Source organism: Athene cunicularia, assembly GCF_003259725.1.
Source record: "Athene cunicularia isolate RWA chromosome 1 unlocalized genomic scaffold, athCun1 chr1_part1, whole genome shotgun sequence".
Lineage (NCBI taxonomy): Eukaryota > Metazoa > Chordata > Aves > Strigiformes > Strigidae > Athene > Athene cunicularia.
In genome coordinates this window covers 108,924,624-108,932,372 of record NW_020799091.1, presented here as the reverse complement: position 1 = coordinate 108,932,372, position 7,749 = coordinate 108,924,624, and positions in this window count along the sequence as shown.

Here is a 7,749-nt window from a genome sequence, read left to right as displayed (position 1 = left end):
AAAACATCACTTTCTCCAAGGTTCTTCATGGGTACAAGTCAGGGAATAAAATCCAGGAAGAATTGCAAAATAAACTGGAAGCCCCCCACCAATTTCTTCACAAAAAAGTTAAATATAAGTGACTGGTGTAACAGTCAGAAAATATTATAGAAAAAAACATGTATATCAAAGGCAAAGGGGAAAATTCTTAGATTCACACATGGTAGAACTTACAAGTAGTCACTTTATAAAAACTCTGTACAAACGTAGAATTGCTCCCTGTGAAGCATTTGTTAAATGATTTTTGCAGAACAGTCATAAATACTTCACATTAAGAAACTTCTTTCAATTCTTTTTTATTTCATCACCTAACAAGCCTACTTCCCAGGAAATTGTTCCAGACACGGTACTATTTATTTTCATCCTTTAAAACATAGTCCAGTTGAACATCTTAATTTCTTTCCTTGTCCTTGTTTCCAGTTTATATCCTTGCCTCCCACTGTTTACACAGGGCTTATATGCCTCAGAAATACCTTAAGTAACAATCCCCATTTACAAGTTGAATGGAATTCTTAACATAAATTAAATTGAACTAGTCTAGCTAAGTAAACTTCACCTTCTAACCAGAACGAGCTTTTCCTTTCCTGCACAAAGTAGCAAAGGATCCACTCCTAAAAGTTTCCAGATTCAGCAAACTCTTATGTATAACAGTAAAGCAAAAAAGGCTTGTGAACAGGCCTACATTATCCACATACTTACCTGTACACATTCTCAACCATAGTACTCCTTCCACAAGAACTCTCCCACCTTTCTCAGTCCATCCCTCCTGTCTCTCCCTTCTCATGGGTCTCGCTCTCAAGGTTTCCCAACCAAAAAAAGGAAACACGTGCACACATTGGCAGTGACTTCATCAGCATTTTGCATCAGTCATTCATCTCAGGAGCTTGGTTGAAAAAAGGCAGGCTATCTTCTAGCTCTAGCTTTATTCTTCCCATATTTCACATGGTGCAGCTAAAAATAAATTCCAGGTTTTGAAAGATAGTGTCCCTTAAAGATAGCTCCCCACTAACTCCCATCTGCACCTGCCTTCCCTATTACCTATAATAATTTCCTCCTACCTGTTAAAGCACGGGGGAGTACTTCAGTCTTCAAAAAATACCTTTCTCCTCTCTGATGTGTACAGACCCTGGAACTAACATAAAATTACTTACCATTCAAAAAATGTGTCTGTACATAAGAAATGTACAAGCCATGATGAAGCACAGCTGAGAAACCAAGACCAAAATTATGCAGAAGCACTACAACTCTACTAGGGAGATAGCAATGTAGCATTTCTGAATTTAAGCATTCAGTTAATTTTTTTGCTTTTTTTTTTTTTTTTTTTAAAAAAAAAAAAAAAAAGTTCAAGTGTTCAATAGGAAGTTAGAATTTCCCTAAAAAAAAATATTTTCAGTTAAATTTTTCAGTTAAACACTCAACTCCCTCCCCAAAACAAAATGTTGCTGATTAACAGCTGAATACATATATTGATGGATAAAGAGCTGGCTGCTAAATTTATCATTGCTTTAATAAAAACTTCCTGTTCTTTTACTACTTCTGAACAACAAAGATAAAAAATGAGATAGGATTTTATACCCAGCAGTAAACTTACTGTCATAATTACTTTGTATTCTAGTCCCTTAGTTCATCCACTCAAGATTTACTCCACCATCTTTTTGAAGTGTTATGTTGAATTCCTAACAAAATCTGTTCTGCCATACACACTTAGAGACCTTTCAGATACGATCAGGTGTAGTTGGGATGTGTCATCCTTTACAAATCATAGGGTGTATGAGTGTAAACAATACAGCCTGCTTATTCTCTATTAACTATGTCTTAAAAGTCACATACCTGACTAGGGCCTAACAAGTATAAAAATAACAGAGAGAAAAGAGCTAGAGTTGACACCCTTTTTCTACCACTTACTGCTCCAGCAAGAGCAGAGGCTTTGCTGAAAGACCACATTTGCTTGGTAGCACTGGCAGTAGGAGAGTCACACACACCTGTAAAGGATAAAGTGATGAGAAAATAGGTATCAGCTGCTCTGTGTCTAGCTACTCCCTGCTCTCAGGGGAACCTAATCCTAAAGTTCAGAGGTCTGCAACTGTTCAATATCCTATATACATCTGAAGATCATTATAGTAAATATAGTATATGCTTTCTATACTGTTTTTTTCAGTTTATATTGAAAACAGCATTATCTACACCCTGTTAAAAAGAACTGCACCATTAGAATTTCATATTTCAACTTGCTTTAGTATATTTTAAATTGTAGAACACTTGTCAAGGTTTCCTCTAATACTGTAAGATGGACTTGAGGACAGAGGAAGCACTTTTCCCAATTCACCTTTCAAACAAAACCACAAGTTATCATGTTGGTGTAGCTGTTATGGTCTAAGGTTGTGAGACAAACTCTTGAAGAGCTTTTATGGTCATCAGGCTCAGCTTCTCACTCCCCAGCTGCATCAGTGGGTTTAGTTAAACACTTTATATCTTCCTATATTGACTTGTTTAAAACCAAACATGATCTAATCTAGAACTGTTATCTTTCATAGATAAATAGTTTTTAGGCATGCTGTTTTGCTTTTTGGTTGAAACTCCATCAAAATTTTTCTCAGAATGACCTTTTAGTTTCTTTAACAGAAGGAAAAAGAATATAGAAAATTAAAGAATTCAGTGTCTGAATCAATTTTCTTCAATCTTCATTTTCATTTGCTAATAGAAAAAGCTTCTCTCTAGTACTTACTTTCCCTTGATAAACACTTTTGAAATTCTTATTCTCTCCTACACTCCTTGGACAGCACTAACTCATTTAGCTTTTTACTGTTATTATCTTTTCCCCGCAGCCCTCACTAAATGGATATATGTTGCTTTCCCATTTTTCACGATTTCTTCAAGCTCACTTTAACCTTGAGTCTTTGTGCATGCACCACTACAGCACATGGGTTAGTCTTTGGGTTTTATATATCTATTTGTTTGCTTGTTTATTATTAAGCTTTGAAAAAAACCTAAGCATACAGAATGAACATCCAATGGTCAGGTCTCCAGTTCCAAAATACATTTCAGAAGATAATACTACAGAACTACAGTAGAAAACATCCAAATACTGAATTTCTTCTCCACATTCCAAAAGCAGGAACAGAGAGCCCTAACTCTTCCAAAACGTAGGAATCCCATTTTCCAGTGCCTCAAGTCTGCATGTCTTCATATAGAACAAAAGAACAGCGCACTCTTTGGCCCTGCAGCAATTTGTTAATCCAGGAGCAAAGCATAAACACAGAAGTCTCACTGACAGATACATCAGATCTGCAGTGTATGCATGGCAGGTCTGTAGTCACACTGATTTGCATATACAAAATAAATTCATGTTACCTGTGCAGTGAGACCAGGCATACATGTTACACAGGGGCTCAAATCTCCTTCACGTGTTACTGCTTTGGTTACAGCAAATGTTAATAGAGCTAAAGGTTCTGCCTCCAGATAACTGCATTACCTCAGCCTTCTCACAAACAAGTTTCAGCCAAACTCTTTCCTCTCCCTCTCTCTTCCCCCCACCTCCATCTCAAATATTCTTAAACATGACTGTGACTGTACTGTAGAGATGTCCAAAGCAGTGTACTGAGAGTCCCTCATCTCTTTACTAACTGCAAGCTCAACGGCAGTATGTGAAAAGAATGGTACCAGCTGAGACCCTGTGGAGTTGTGATTTGCCACCACCCCTACCTGTTGACAACAGCTGTCAATCAGATTGAAAGTGTCTTGGACTTTGGAATAAAATGATTGCATGGAAGGCTAGTTACATGACTGAATGAGGGAATGGGGTGCTGAGTAACTGTTCCTCTTCAATTATACTCTTTCAAACACTGCAATGAAGATAACTGCTAGCTTGAGTTGCATGAAATCAGTACTTAATCCTACCTTTGTCATATAATATATTATAAGCATATATTATAAGCTTTCTTATAATAAAAGCTTGTTATTCTTTATTATAGTCTACTCTTATAGACCAGTATTTCTGTTCCGTGTAGTATAATTTTTGTATATGTGTTGTTTTGTGCTGTTTCTCTTCTTTTTTTTGAAGTCTCAGTTCAGTGTTTCTTAATTTTTGTTTCTTCATTCTCTTTATTTCCTTGCTACATTTTCTAACAACTCATCACTAGATGTATTGGATGTTGGATAGTACCGCGTACTTGAGAAAGTTCCATCCTGTTATTCTAGCAGAACTTTAAAATCCAGCTTCACATTCAGATATTGCTCTTCAGAGACCATTATACTGTTTTCCTTACAAAACTTCCCTAATTGAATTTCTGCCTTGATCAGTATGTTCTTTCTGGTAGTCAGAAGGCAGGAAAGGCAGAAAGGGAAGAGTCCCTATTTTCTAAATTGTTTCATCCAGAAGTGATGAAATGGCAGTAGTCTCTCAGACTTTTCTTCAAATACAGATGAGCAAAGATAAACGTTAACTGCAAGTATGTAAGTGAAGAAATTTATTGTAGATGCTACCCGCACCTGGGGGAATAACAAGGCACAGGAGAATTGGTGAGGCTTCATACTACTTTTGGGAGAGCACAAATTCTGCTGTTTCATTAATACATTCCTGCAGTACCTACATTTACAACATATACTTTGCTCACTTTAACAAGTTTCAAACTCATGTGTTTTCTAATTACTTTTGACCTGCGAAAGTCAAAACGTGTTTGCCAAATGCGTGTAATCTTTTTGCATAAGACAAAAGAATTAAAACATTAAAAATAAATCCCAGAGTTACCTCTCTACAACTGGATATATGCACTACTTGCCCTCTATTTGCATTTTGATACCCGAGAAACTCACTGAAGCTCACCACAAGCCTGTTTCTTCTCAGACCTTATTCAGCTTTTAACAGAACCTGTGTTGCTATTAGGCAACATAAATACATGTAATTTTTTTCCACACTGAATAATCATTACAAAGTGTTTGTTCCCTATGTATTCAAACTATACTGTGTGAATATTTCCACAGATGAAATAAGTATTATATTCAACCAGGACTTTGGATCAAGGGGACAAGTCTGTTCATTGCCATTGACTTTGGATCAGGTTATCACGGGGTGCTCATAGTACAGGCAAACAAGTTACTTGCCTCTATACGCTAGATTTGATGTCATACAAACATATATGTTACCAATTACCCTCCTATATAGGAATGCACGCTTTGCTGATTACTAGATATAAAAATGTAATGCTGATATATGTGATAGTTACAGTTTGCTTTACTACCGCCCTAAAATGTCCCATAGCCACATGAACTCTAGTAAGTGGCCATCATTTTCCAAGGGCAAGTTGGAAACCGACATGTGCCATCACATATACTGACCTTGGAAATATCCCAAGGGGAAACTACTCCAAAACACCTTTGGCTGATAAGTATGTAAAACAAGGAGATTCTCAGAGGTCTAGAAAACATGGAACTGTATCATATCAGTAATCTAAACGTGGTAGATATTTACCCGCTGCAGGCATTATTGTCATTATGTATTATTGATATTTACTTGTATACTACAAATACATAGCTAAACACATTATATACAGCCTTGCTTATGTTATGCAATGCACTATATATGTATTAGGCATAGATGCATACAAATAAGGAACATATATGTATACAGATATTACTATTATACTTCAAAGAACTTCAGTTAGCGTAATGTTTTATTTATTTGCTTGTCTTCCATCAAGCTATTAGCTAGAGTGATAATTGATCAAGCAATTGCATTTTGATTGTGGTAAAAGAGCAGCTTTGTGATTTATTACTCTTTGTTTTCTTTCACTACAAAGTAATCATCTTTGCTCAGATGTTTAACCACCCACCCAATTTATCTATTAAAACAGTTTCACAGCCATATTTCATTAATCTCTGTAGGCCTTACAATGTGCATGGCAATTTCTCGCCTTCACAGGGTAATTTCTTAATTGCGATGGTGTTGGTTATTGCCTCCTTAATTTGCACTTACTCTAATCTACTATTGTTGTTAATTCTGCAGATGATGACAATGATTTTACATTATTTTGTTAAATACAATAGATCTGAGCCTGTTCTCTTTTAAATTGATGTTAGGTTAGATGGCAAGTGCAAGGCCCATGGAAGTAATAAGCTATAAGAGGTGAGATATATAACCTGAACTCTCAGGTAAGCAAATTTGTCTTAAGTAGACCTAGAGAGAAACAAAACCAAAACAGTGAAACAAAACACCTACAATATTTTCCCTTATAACTTGTGTTTACTAGTGCAACAGTCACCTGAAACATTAAATTCTTTGATTTAAAAAGAGAAAAAAAAAAGTGTACGTATAACTACAGTGATAACTGAAGAGTGTGCCCATAGAACAATTAATAAATTTCTTCTAGCATACCTCCTCTGACAAGAGGAATGCTACTGTTTTGGGACATACTTGTTAACTAAGGGATAAAATACTCAACCAAAGCATCGACAGAATTCAAAGAGCAAAGAGCTGGAATCCTCCTCCAACATGAGGAAAGGTCTTGAAGATGTGAGCTATAAGGCAGGTCTGAAATGCAGCACTGAAGACCTGATTTTGAACTCATGCTGTAGTATTTCTCTCGTCAGAGGCTACTGATGCACAGAAATGCCAATTCCGTCCTACCCTCCCTGTTGCTTTCCTCGAAGGTGTGCAGACTACTTAATTCAAAGAATGATCAGCTACTATTGTTGATTCTCAGAGTACAAAAGTTGTTTAAACACTGTTATTTTCCTCCATGTTTTGTTTTAAACTTATTTTGTCTCTTTGCACTTATATATCTGGTGAAATAATGGAGCAGTGGCATGTAACCTTGTGCTGTATGTATGATTTTTCAATAATACTTGTAAGAATGCATTTGTAATAATGTCTCTGTTTACACTGGTAGCTCCCAACTAGAGTGTAAGACCTTACCATAGTAACAATACCCAATACAGAGGACCTTTTGAGCCATGTCCTCTTGTCAATGATTTCCATTCTTCTATGTAGGACAAGTGAGCGTGTTTAGACCTTTAACTGCGTCATGCTTTGCTATATATTGCAGGCTTTATTTCTAGAGAGTCTTCATACACTCTTTAAAAGACTTCATTAAAGACTTTGGTTTAAACCTATTGATGTTGATTATCCAGCTGTATGCTTAGTATATAATGTATATTATCTACAAGATAGTAACAGAAGTTTAGCGATGTGTGATACTCTACTCTTGAATATATAAGTGCTTATATTGTTTTCACTTCTCAGTTAAGTTGACCTATGTTGTCATTATCTCACATTTACTCTCCATTTAGCAGTCAATGCATAAATGCTGCATCTGTTTTTTGTTCTTTTCACTGCCTAAATTTTCAGATGGGGTATTTTCTTTCAGTCTAATGATTTCTTACATCCAGTAAGGAGCATAAATTTAAATATTGCAAACCGGCTGTCTTTGTATTCTGTAATGGAGAAAACTTACTCTGATAATTCTGTTTTACTTCTTGTCCCCTCTTAATCAGGAATAGGCTGCTTAATTTTTAAGAATGTTTGTTTACCCTCTTTGCACGGAGGAGCAGATGTGCCCTTGGAAAGCCATAACTTGAGAGAGAAAATGCACAGGTAAGTGAAATTCAATGAATAATTGATTACAGGAGTAACTACATAATTATTAGGGAAGGTGACGGATAATTTTGACGGGGGGAAGTGGATTAAGAAAAAAAAAAAAAAAAAAAAAAAAAAAA